Source organism: Amblyomma maculatum, chromosome 3 (assembly GCF_055883805.1).
Source record: "Amblyomma maculatum isolate TAMU_Amacu chromosome 3, ASM5588380v1, whole genome shotgun sequence".
Classification (NCBI taxonomy): Eukaryota; Metazoa; Arthropoda; class Arachnida; order Ixodida; family Ixodidae; genus Amblyomma; species Amblyomma maculatum.
This window is the reverse complement of record NC_139346.1, coordinates 52,309,370-52,323,084: the sequence shown is the minus strand read 5'-3', so window position 1 is coordinate 52,323,084 and position 13,715 is coordinate 52,309,370.

The window sequence follows — 13,715 nt, the reverse complement described above, 5'->3', positions numbered from 1 at the left end:
GTCGGAGCCCCGTGAGCGAGGAACCTCTCGATTCGGTTGCTGGGTAGAGACTACTTTATTGTGCTTTAGGAGAGAGGGGAAGAGACGGAGAGAGAGAGAAGCGCGAGCGCCTGTAAAGAAGGCATTGCTTCTAGTGCCCTGGGTCGCGCACATGGTCCCAGGACGGTCCAGTTCCGAGGCAACGCACGGCTCGATTACATCCGCGCGTCGTCGTCAGCGCAGGCATAGGGGATCCCCGCTGGTCCCTCCGAAGCGGCCGGCTCGCAGCTGCAAGGAGGCATTGCAACTGGAGCGGCCGTGCGTCCGTTTGCTAGGAGGCGGTGTGGCAGTGCGTCGGTTCGCGTACACAACACCCCTTCCTCCTTAGACTGGGTCATCGTATCGGTTGGGTGGACGACGTTCACGTTGAGGCCTTGGCAAAGCTTGATCATGCCTGGACTCGTTTTGTTGGTCGTCGCAGGGTTGTGTTGCGCAGTCATTTTGTCGGGCCTCAGCTTCTCCATGTTCGGAGTGGGGCGCTGTAGGCAGATTGGCCTCAGGCGAAGCTTCCGCTTGTGGTGTCGCGATCATGTAAGGAGCCGGCAGTGTGGACTGTTCGCTTGCTGCTGGTCTGCTGGTCTGATCGTTCAATGGCGGATCTTCCGTCGGGTAGGATTCAGCACCTGGCTTTTTGTGATCAAGGTGCCGACAAACCGTTCCGGGTTTGGACCTGATCAGCCAAGATCGATGCCTTAGTCTTTTTTGTACGGTGCCTGCTATCCAAGCAGGGCTTCCTGCGAAGTTGCGGAAGAAGACCGATTTTCCGACGGCCACTCCCCTCGTAACGCTCTCGTCCGAGGTCTTTTCAGCAGGTCGTGGCTGAATACGTGTAAGTACCGGTGCAGTGATGTACGCATCTGGCTACTCGTAGTGAAGTCATGCGAGGCAGGAAAGCCGTAAAGTGAGGTAGAGTGTTGGTGGTCTAGGCGTTAATTATGTGGCCAAATAAAATAGTAACATGCAGTAACGGTTACGAGCTGCGCATGTAGTTAATAATGCGCCTGAAGTATATGCAATTTTCTCCTAAATCGTCAGGATGCAAAAGAAGTGCTGGACAAATTTTAATTCCGCAACGACATTGCACGCTTCGTTTGGCGTCGTCATTCTGAGCCCGCGATACGATGGTAACGGGGTGGATGAAAATGTTGGCTTGATGTGATATCCGATACATGGACTCTGGCCAGCGTACATTGTAAAAACAAAAACACCTTTTTTGGGCATTTGTCTGAATCAAAACACACTTACACCCTGAGTCTAGGGTGTTCGTGCCATTGGAAATCACCTCTTGCATGCCAAAGGGGTGCTTTGGTTGGAGAATATGCCTTAGGGTGTTACGGGCAAGCAATATCACCTAACATGCTGGGGGTATATGGCTGCGTAACTTCGTAGCCTTTTATACACAAGCGGCGCTGGTAATATAACCCAACACCTAAATAAAAGACCAAAAGTAACGCTAAAATTAAAATTACACACGAGTGCTTTCTAAAAATGAAACAGAAACTGAAAGAAAATTTCACCGCCAGGAGGCCGCCGGTAGCTACGAACGCTCTTTTCAAATTTCACAATATGGCCGTTAGCATTGTGGGGTGCGTTTCGACCACGTTTCGGCGAATGCTGAATGTGCTTCTTCGATTGTGTACCCTCGTGAAATGTGTTGCATTTCCCATGCATATGTGTTCAGAAGTGTGTACGCTTGTGAAGTGCCTTCTACATGTGGTGTTTAACGCAAACGGGCATTTATCGTGTCGGCAAGTGTCCGGGCTTCTTTTTGCTTTGCTCAGGCCGAATGACTGCTGCACCGCTTTATGTTTGAGATGTTCGAAAGAAGAAGGCATGGACGATTTTTTTTTTCTGCGTGACTAAGAGGTATATGCGCCGACTACATTGCACTCGCGCTGAAATCGCACTGGTTGGTTCGGTGTCGGTGATACGAAGGCGGACAGCGTACTTTGCGGCTGACGCAATCGTCTGTAAAGGTAAGCCTATTCTCACGCATATTGCGCTTTGTGGGAACAGTGTCCTACCGGATTGCTGCATTCTGTGTCTTTTTGTGCCGGAACGCTCCAGAATTGGAATGAAAACGTGAGACACGCGCTTGTTTTCACCTGGCTGCCAAAATGACATCGCACATGTGGTAGATGTCGCGGCGAGTTACGCAGATTTCGCGCAAGAACATTAGTCTCAACTTTCTTGAACAGAAATAATGTATGTGCCACGTTTCCTTGCATTTTGTACGCGCAGGAGGTTCACGAAACGATTTTCGTTTCTTGACAGTTTGATACTTGCGCTCAGTTCGCAACGACTCAGTTTTGTTCTACCGTTTCCGTTCGTGCGGCAAGGTCATGTTGGCGTACTACCTTAACTCTCCTGAAACCTCTTTCATGCTTCGTCGTCATCTTTCACTCAGAGTGCTGCGACCCCCCCCCCCCCTCCTTTTTTTTTTATTTACTCTGAGCATAGCCGCGCACCGTCCTGCTGCTCGGGGAGCGTCCTCCCGCAGCCCTTCTGTTTAAACTTTTTGTTCGAGGAGGCTATGTTCGTTCTCGGCGGCCGTTCAGCGCGGCACGCCTCTGCGCTGGTGCTCTCGGCATCGAAGTGCGCTGGTCGGCCGGCCTGGTTGCATAATAGTTTATTCCAAACTGCGTAAACTATATGCCGCTATCATCCGCCTATGTTAACTTCCCCGCGTCTGGATTTCCCTTTTTTAATCACAATGGGAGCATTTTTCATTTTAAGGGGACCATATTTTGCGGTTGCATGGAGTGTGAAGTTGCATTTTTATAATGCTGCTTTTGTTATGGCGTTTACTTTCGCTCTCGAAGAATCATTTAGGTACGTATTTTATTTTCAGCAAGACTTCAATTAAGGCACTTGTACACGTGCTAAGTCAGCTGATGTGGTTCAAACCATCCAGTTTTCATTATTTTTGTGGTCACATTTCAACATAACTGTTTGACGGCATTACTTGATTTTTGTAGTGTCTTTAGACTAGAATAAATGTATATTCGATGCTGATTTCTCAGCATTTAAGTAGAGGTCGACAGCTTGAATTATGTGGCCAAATATTGTACCGGATGTTGCTATTACAGAGTTTGATTCTGACCAGATGTTTGCTTTTTTTTGTCTTTTGCTTAAATGTACATATGAAGCGGTTATCATAGCCTTAGTGACATATGTTTACCTTCTTTGCTCATCACAGTGCGCATATTGCAGGTAAATTTGGAACTTACTGTTATTAAAAAATTTGTAATGTATGTGTTGAGAGCAGTTTACTGATTTAAAGGGCCCAGAAAACAATTTGTCTTTCATATGCTAACACTGCATGTCTGTAGATTGTCTCTAAGAATTGAAGCCTACTTTTTAAAGCTGAGCGGGGACCCTTAGTTTAGAGATATATTACATATTTTATTGCCATTCAGCCGTGTGCCAAGTTGAGGGAAGGAGGATCATAATTTTTGCTTTGTTATTTTTTATATTAGACTTTCCTTAATATTGCTTGCAGTTTGGCGATGAGTGGCAAAATACTGATGGTTTTTTCAGTTTTCTAACCTTAGTAAATATTTGTATTTGCTGTTTGCTAATGCCAGTTTTTTTTTTTTTCAGATATGTACAAAGGCATCAATTGCCTTAGCTTGTGTACAATGATTTTTAATATTCAGTTACTTGAAACATTGAGTAAAATGAATTCTTTATGGCTACCATTCACACAAACTTGCAGTTCTTACATGACGTCGACATGCTGATCAAGAAGGACGGCAAAGAGGCAGTTGAAATTGGCCTTAACAAGACACTTGTCTTGGTTTTGAAGGACACCATTCGTGCAAGAAAAAAGGACATTGCCCGGGTGCTCGAAGTATGTTCTGAGGGAATGCGTGAAAGGAGAAAGAAGCGTATGTATTAAGCTGTTTTCTTCTGTTTGCTGCATGTGCTATCTAATTGGCAGTTTTTCGCTAAATGCCTACATTTTTGCATTTTGCATTGCCTTATAGATATACTAAAAACATGGCTGAGCATCAGAAAGAATAATAAAACCATAACTAGCCTGTGCATTTCTTCATATGTAACAATTTTCGCATTAGCTAAATTTAAATTACCTATTGTTCTTCTCCATTGTAATGGTGCAGCCTTTTCGAATCTGTTCAACTATTAGCAGAGAATTATGTGATACCTGATTCAAATCTTCACAAGCTTTGCTAATTTTTGCTGTCAGATGTTTGGCTTTCAATTTGCGTGCCTCTACATGTTTTGAATTTTGTTTATTTGCCTTCCTAAATTAGACAATAAATTATCGCCTCAAAACTCGGCTGTCTCTTTTTACCTACAATGAGGTACACCATTGTTGTGTTGTTTATTTCTATTGTAGATGTACAGACAGTATGCATTCTGCAACTTTTGGCAAACATTGGGAACCAGCCGGGAGCTCTGTATGTTGTTTGTATCATTTGTATGTTTTCTCTTTCTCATTTGAATATTCAGGAAGCCTACTTGAAACCGACATTAGCGAATTTTCTTTGTTTCTAAAATGGTTTACAGTCTAACTTGTAATATGTATTAGTGATTCATAATTCAAATAGAAATACTACACAAGTTTTTATCACAACTGTGAATTCTTTGCTGTGAAAGGATTATTTGCACTGTTGTAAGTACAATCAAAAGCACTTTTAAGAGACTCCTGCCATCACATGCTTACCACGTCGTATTGCATACAAGAGTCACCTGATGAAGCACTGGTAATGTCAAGATTGGTGCAGTGTGCCATTTGACTAAGCACTCTGCTGCAGTGGACCAGCAGTGCTTTATCAGATGGCTCTTGCAGGCAGCTTGGTGGGGTTTAGCATTTGTTGGAAAGGGGTCTCTCAACCTGCTCATGCATGCTAGTACCTAACATGTTCCTAATGTCTGGAATATATAATCTGAGACTGCTTCAAAAGAAATATTTCCACATTGTCTTATCCTACAGGCTTCTGAAGGTGGGTAATGCAGTTTAATAGCTGTTTTAAAAAAATGCTGTAATTTGCTAGCCAAGTTTGAAATGATGTAATAATTTTAATTCTTCTGAGATTAGGTTTACCACGTTGGTTGGGAGAAAATACTGCTGTGTTTCAAGGTTCATGCTGTATAAATATAATGCCTTCAACTACAGATGCTAACATTTCACGCATAACCATGTGGCACTGTCATAGACATTCTCATTTATAGTAAACATTCTCAATAAATCCAAATTGTTATTTTCGCATTTCAAGTTAGTCAACATATTTTTAGTATTCGAACCTTTAGTATTTCAAAGTGCTCAGACTGCCTGCCGCTATAACGATTACAACTTCTTGAAAACTTGAGCTTCCTGCCGCCTCTTGAGGCTCACCACTGATGTTCTGGATGTCTATGCATACAATGTGCTATGCGTGGAAAATGTTAACATACCATGCTTCAGTGTTGACATTTTTTAGAGCTTCTGCTAATTGGTTGTTTGGTAATGCTCTGCTGTTGCATATGTAATTGTCGCTCAACTCAAAGCTCCAGTGTACACTTTCAATGAATAATGTGTGATGAAGTTTCAGAACTGCCACATAGAGCAGCGAGAACACTTTTTCCTTGTTACTAAACCTTAAATGTAAGCACTTCAGGAAGCATTGCGATGACCTAGGGCTTGGCTGGTTCATACTTAGCACAAGAAGACGTGCAAAAGTTCAGAAATGCATTATGTGTTATGTATTACATGCACTTTGATTTTTTTTGTAGTGACCCATCACTAAGTATGCTCTTTTCACGTTTTTTTTTTGTTTGGTTCTGCAGTATCTACTTGGCCAGTGCAGGGTATCTTGTAGGCCTTGTGTGAAGCCTTCAATTGAGCCAGCTGTTAATATTTTAGTAGTAAACACCGTGCTCCAGTGCTGTTTATTCTTTATTTACATTTTTAACTATCATAATAAGCATTCCAGTTCATGTGAAATGAAAAGTTCGTGGGGCAGCATAGAAGTTCTCTAATCCAGGTGCTTTTGATGAGTGTAGCCTTTTTGGTTGATAAAATAGCTTACATAATCTAAAATTACCATGCAACAGCATGCTGCATGAATAAAAATGGGTTGACCTTATGTGCTCTCATTTATGACTTGATCAGACTGCTGGCTTTGTGCCTCCTGAACCAACCATAACAGTATACTCTGCATTGTTAATTGTGAGATAACCGCCAGTGGTTTCCGATAGGGCCCTTTTCCAGGACACTGCTGTACACTAAAGGGGCATTGGCGTATTCTAAATATAGAGTAGAAAATATGTCGAATTTGCTTTTTGCCAGGTGCAGTGCATATTTATACAGCTGCTCTGTTATGCACTTCTTTCACAATTTTATCAAGGAACAGGAAGAAAAGCCTGCCACGCCGTGCGTCGGATATACTGGGAGCAGCATCAAAGAAGCTGAAGAGCATTTCTCCTTCATTCAGCAGTGGAAGCTTCTTCGAGTCATCGACTCTACTTAGGGTATTGTTCCAATAATGGGTCGATTTTGGCTGTTCAATCTGACATATGACAAGGGGTCCGACAATTTGTGCTGCTTTATAGAGCACCCCTTTTTGGGCGTCTGCGTGTCGAAGCCAAGATGCGCTGCACGACGCTTTATTTCATCGCTTAAGGCCGAATTTTATGCAAGCGCACGCGTTGACACTGACAAAGCATAGGATTAATATTGTGTACTGCGATTATTGTTGCATACGACTAAAAGTTTTGTTGGTGTTTTTTCAGAAATGTCACCATGCTGTTGTGTTCATTGTTCGGTTCTGTTTTTGAAAAAAATTGTATACTTTGTTGTCTGCATTTGTTGGAACTGTTTTGCTTCTTTCATTTTTTAGGTATTTACGTACATACCATGTATGTTTTTGCCCGTCTGCTAAGCTCTCGGTGGAGAGTGGCAGTATTGTTAAATAAATGAGGTTCCATAGCGCGCATCAATGAAGAAACAGAACACAAGTGCCCCCCTGCCCCCCCCCCTCCCTCCACCAGCACCCGAGCACCCACTAGCCCAAACCCTGACCTTTCTATGCCGAATAAAAGACTTCCAGTTTCCTTCTGTGCGACATTTTTTTTGTAACATGCTCTGTGAATGTGAAAAAAACAATCATACTGGCATGGGCCATTCGAGATGTCAAAATATTGGCATGCAGCATCTCTTTACATGCTCATTTGGCATTACAGGTGGTTAAAAGGAATACCATTAAGCTTGATTGCAAATGTGCACATAGTAAAAGCATTAAGGAACGTGTAGTGGCAAAAGTAATTCCTAATTAGGGAATGCAATATATGGACGTTATCGGCACTGATTTTTATCAAGGGGTGTAAGGGTGCAATGCCACTGCTTCCACCCTGCAATAGGGTGTAAAGGTGATGAAAACACCCCAGTGCATTTGCCCCATAGAAGGGTGTTATGACCAACCGAAGCACCATCTTTGAGGGTGTACTGGCACTCTAAAGCCACTTTTTTTCAAGGGTGCATGGGTGTTAGTTATAGACATGCGAAAACACCTAATAAGGTGTTTTTTTTAGTGTAGTGCAGTTCTCAGATTTCATAAGGCTGCCGGAATGGATACTAAAAACATGTAATGTTTACAATGCCACTGTGTAGTGCATTACAAGTTAATCTCGGATTGCTCTACTACGCACGACGCTCCCTAGCTGTAACTGTTGTATATAGCCTAATTATGGACACTGAACCCCGCATACTGTATTTTTTTTTCATTCTTGCAACCGTTTGCAAAAAAAAAAATGAGCGCCTGAACGTGTAGTAAAGAGCACATATCAGCACCGTGACAGCATTTGTACTGCTTTCACAATTACTATAACAGACTTCATCATTCTGCAAACGAAATCCACGCTGATCCCTTCCTTTATCCTGAAGTTTTCGTAATTAATGAAAAAAAAATCAAAACACCCTTACACCCTTCGAGATTGGTGGGGTGCATTTTACTAAATGAACCTTTTCAACAGCCCAAAAATCCCAAGTGGGGGTAAAATAGGTGCGAACAATTAAGAACACCCATTTCACGAAAAAACATGGGTGTTGTAAGGGTGGTAAATGACTAATATACCCTTAAGGGTGCAAAGTGGTTTACAGTGTAGTCTATGCCTTCAAAAATGTCTCACTCGCGTATGTGATTGCGGGCTCAGTACCGTTCTTTTTCTAGATGCGCATGGCTCCGAAGTCCACGTGGATAGCGTCTGTAGGAACGTCAGTGTCGATGTCCTGGTCAAAGTGCCCGAGTAACAGGATGGTCTGTAAGCTCTGTTTAAGGTGGTCGAATGCACGCTGCTGTTCATCCCGCCACGTGGGGCTGCGACATTAGACACATTGGAAACAAAGCACCTATAGTGATCGCAAAGGCTCGAGAACCTCAGCACCGCATTCTTGTCCGATGACATGGGGAAAGAGGCAACGTGACTGTTTTATCGAGGTTTGGACGGACACCTACACTACTGACGACGTATGCAAGACATTTCAGTACATCGTGAGCAAACTGATATTTTTGGCTTGAGGGTGAGGCATGGGCTTCTTATAGCCTGAAGTACGGCTTTCAGGTGGACAAGGTACGTGAACGTGAACGTGCTTAAGAAAATGCCATCGACAAGATAAGACCAAGCATGTTTACCAGTTCAATCCGGCCGAGACGGTCCTTATAAGGCGTTGAAAGGTTGCTGTGGCGGCACAGAGGCCGAAGGGCATCACTTTAAAACAATATATACCATCAGGTGTGATTAAGGCCGTCTTCGCTTGGCCGCCCTCATCAACCTCGATTTGCCATTAACCACTTTTCAGAGTGATTGAGAAAAAATAAGAGCATGTCGTAGATGCCAAAGTGCATCATCGATGCACGGAAAAGGGTAAACGTCATTCTTGGTGACGTTGTTGAGGTGGCTATAGTAAAGATGGAACCGAAGAGCGCTATCCTTTTCTTTACGAGTACCACAGGAGCTTCCATAGGCTTGGCGAGAGTTGAATTATATTGTAGGCCAGCATTTCGCGCACTTGATACCGAATGACTTCGCGTTGCTGAAAAGGACCCCGTTAAGGCGACTGACTAACAGGGTGAGCAGCGCCATTGGTAATGCTTCTATGTTTGACAATAGTCATCTGGCAAACTCCACATGGTATAGAGAAGCAGTCTTTGAATTCTGCGAGTAGCGCCATCAGCTTCGTTCTCTCGCTCGCTGTGTGATTTGGCGCTTTGCCTACACCAAAATACACTCCCATCTGCTTCGAAGAGGACGGAGAGGAAGCACCTTTGGACAGGGTCACTACGTGTATAGAGGCGATAATGCGCTTGATGGTACCAACAGCTGTGCCTTTAGTGAAGTGCTGTGGAGCGCTGTGAACGTTAGTGACAATGACTTGTGAGCAGCCGGTATCTGCAGCTCTGCGAGTCCTCGAGCAACTCCAGAGCCCCGATGAAGAAGCAGCTGAGCATTTCCTTCCAGCAGAACTTCCTCAAAAGCAACCTAGTCGACTGGACAGGGAGAAGCAAATGTTCCGCCAAGACTCGCGCCGGGTACACCTTGAGCTTTGGCTACGCCTAGGTAATGTGGGGTAGACAAAGCTTCAGGCGTTGCTCAGCAAGGTCAATTACCGAACTATAATCGCTCAAACAATACATGCCGAGAATAATGTCTATAGAGCGATTCGGTAGTACAACGAAGGTAGCCAGGCACGTGAGGTCGTTAATCTTATCACAAGCAGCGCATCTGTCTAATGGTTTCACGGAGGGGCCTCCAGCGGTTCTGATATCGGGGCCATCCCACTACGACATTTCCTAGCAGTCAGCGGCAGAGCTTCTTACTCACAACAGAATAGCCTGCAAAGATGTCAACGAGTGCCGTCGCGTCGTATTCGTCGATCACAAAATCAAGATTATTGCACACTGCGCCGAGATGGCCATCGGAAGCTTCATTGATTAATTCATCGAGAAGGTCGTCGGTTCGAGTGGGGGCGCTTGGCGAGGCACGTGGAGGTTCTTTAACAGGAGCGGGTTCGCAACGGCATCTCCAGACGTCACCAGGCTTAGTGTTGCTGACGATGGGAAAGGCTTTCCCGCCGATTGCAGTGAAGGGAGGAATCGTACCGGCGGGGCGGTGGCGAACGTAGGTCACGACGGGAACACCGCTCAGGTGGTGGTGAACGGCGCATATATTCCGCGATGTGACGGGGCGGCTCGCCGTACTCAGGACGGGTAGCATTCCGCTGGAAACAGCGGAGACCAAGCTCGTGGTAAAGGCAAGGCAGCGATGATAGTCGTGGCCTGCTGCTCAACAGTGGAAGCACAGCGGGCACTGATCGGTATCCTCCACACGTCGGCTTTGCTCACCCAGTGGTAATGTGGGCGAAGGTCATACGCAGGGGTACGGGACTGTGCAGGCAGGTATTGACGGTGAGCAGGCGGCTGCGGTGGCTGCTGCGGCGGCGAGCGACAAGCGACGGACGCGTATGTCTCGATGGGATAAGTAGGCGAAGAAGCAACGGAGCACTGTGGCTAAAGGGCACTTTGTACTTCTTTGCGAATAGCCTGCGTGAGGTCGCAGAGTGCTGTGCCAGCAGCAGCCGGAAGCAGCTGCTGAAGCTCGTCTCGAACAACTTCGTACCGAGAACAACTTTTGGCGCCCAGTGTTGTGGCGTCAAAAAAAAACTACCAATAAACGACAGCTGAGAGGTTCGAAATCATGGGAACTCCGGCAAGGCGATGATAATGGTTCGGCCGTGTAATCAAGGCTCGCTCGAAGTTCGTCGCCTCAGTCCCAGGTTTGCCACTGTTGTCGGTTGACCTCAAATAATGCCACTGAAAATGTCACCCTTGACGCACCACATGAATGCACACACCTTTTGGCTCGGTGGCTCGGGTGTCGTCACGGGCACCAAGACCCAAGATTTCTTGAACAAAGCTCGTCACTGTATCATCAGGTCGCTAGACTCTAGTTTGCAGAAGGTCCTCTGCTCACTTTCGCCGATATTGTTTAACGAAAGCACTCCGGAGCTCTTCCTTACAGACATGCGAGGATGTAAGGGAGGCCTCATGGTTTTCAAGCCAGTGACGTCCAGTACTGCCCTGGCAGAAATACAAATTCGGCAGACAGTGTTCGGCAGTCCAGCTATTGCGGCGGGTCACACGTTCGTACTGCTCCAGGCTGTATCCTCCTCTTCGGCGGCATCCGTGGGCTGGTGCGAGAAGAGGCCGTCTGCTGGCATTGGGTCGTGGCACACCGGGCCATTGTAAATCGTGGCGAACCGCTATTTCTCGAATTCGGCAACAGCCTGAATTCGGAATTAAGCCCTTTTCGGCCGCCAGCACGTATCTCGGCGGCTAAGGCTTGGGAGCGGACTCTGAGCAGGGGGCTTTGACGGACTGCGCTGCATCAGCCCGCACATCCACCAGAATGTAACGGGTTTTTTCGGTGACCCGACACGGTACTTCAGCAGGACAGGGTCAAAAGACAGGCCGGGGTGTTGAGACGAAGGAGGCAGAAAACAGGATGGGTACAGGCAAAGCAGCGACGGCCGATTCCGCGCACATTCCAGCCAATCTTCCTCTTCTTCCTCTTTACCGCCGATCCGCCTCACGCAGGTAGCCGCAACTATCGTCATCCCTGCTGACAATATCACTAACCTCAGTTTAATGAATAGAATTTTTTCTCCTTGCCTTAAAAGAGAGAAAATCATTCCGGTCTTCAAGAAAGGCTACAGACAAATAATCTCTAACTGTCGTCCCATATCTATTCATGATCTCCGAGTAAGATCCTCGAGAAATATATACTCAGTAGCTTAGATAATTATCTAAATAAATTTATTATAATTATCCCCTATTAGTTTGGTTTTAGGCCCGGCAGTTCAAATAATGTGGCTCTCGTCTCTGAATTTACTAGGCATGGCTTTGACAATGGCAAAATTGTTGGCTTTGTATGTTTAATAAATTTAACAAAAGCTGTAATTACGATAAACACTCTAAATTCCTACAGACAACAGAACATTACGGCTTAGTAGGTCCCACATACCTGCTTTTGAAACGCTACTTTCAAGAGTGTAAATAAGTAATCACTATCGATGGAAGCGAGTCTCTAGCTAAACCTGTTAATCAATGTTATCGTCATAGATTTATTTTAGAACCTTTATGGCTCATATTATATATTAATGACCTTCGTAATTCTATTATTCCAACTCACTTCGTTTTACACTCTTACGATACTCTGTCATTATCTAACAGATTCATTGACGGTCTTTGTGTTTATTTTGATGCCGTTCTGAATAACATAACAAAAGGATATCTCAATAACCTGCTCAATATTATTACTGCTAAAATGACGCTTTAAGTCTTGAAAAGTAGCCAGAAACTCCTTCCATACACTCGAATGTTAACCCTCTCCTTTTATACTATTCCAACTTGCGATAACGTTAGATTTATTGGCGTTAGTCTTTATTCCACACTTGAAATTTATTCCACATCGCTCACATGAAAAAATGTCGATACTATTTGGACTCAGAGCCCTGAACAAAATACATACATATTCTCAATGTTACATTCTGTTATCTTTGTAATATGCTTTCTTTTATAGTGGCTTCGTTTACGGGATTGTCGCTTGGGAAAGTACCGCTGCCATTTCTTGTCTTCCCAGCATTTATAATATCAGACCCTCCGCAGTATCACCAACAGTAACTTTTCTACCGAGTTCGTTCCTTATTATGTGAAAATCATATCGGGACAACCGGGCCTACAAGACCGGATACTCAAGCGCGCCTATGAGGTCGCCAGCAGGCTTGACCTGCTGGCATCTAGTAGGGCAATATAACTCACCCCTATAACTATCCGACCAAATAAAATTTTCTTCCCTCTCTCTCTCTCTTATCAGTCCACCAGCTCTTTCAGTATCGCCAAGTATTCATGTTCTGTAGCTTTAAACCGATACCCTGCATTTTCAGTTTGTTGACCCTCTAGTGCTTTCGAACTGCAACTCCACAGGATTTGCAGCGAATAATAATTTTATACTTACGAAAGTTCGTACTAGCTATGGAAAAATGACGCCATATTTTGCAGTCATACTATGGAACTCATTTCATTTCACACTGAGAGCATCAATGTCCTTGCCTACATGTATTTGTTGAATTGCTCATTTGTTAACGTCTTTATACAAATTTTATCAGTGTTGCATTCTTTCTTGTGTGTAAAGTACTGATTTTCCATGTTTTGCATTTTATAACGTTTCGCTAGCTATCCTGTCATTATTCTTTTTAAATGTAGTAATCTATCGAAGGTTCCGCTCAAGTCTTCTGACTTCCTTTTAACTGTAATAATGTATCGAGGGTCCCGTACTGTCTTCTGACTATGGGACCCTCGTCGGTATATTTATGTATTCCATAATTATGTTCGAACTAATAAACCTCCACTTTTACTTTCAAAACATAATGCTGAAATCAAATAAGCTGTTTTAAGAGAGGCATCAGCAGAGCAGGAACATCCTGGAATCTCTTTGTAACTCAATACATAACCAACTCACGTAATTAGCATTGTCCAGGAGCGAGCGAAAAAACATTTACACACAGCCGCATTACAATGTGCACTCCGCATATTCGAAGTTCTCCCCCAGCAGAGTGCAGCGCGCACGCGTGTCCTCGACGCCGTCCAGATAAGGGGCGAGGAAGCAGCGAGCTT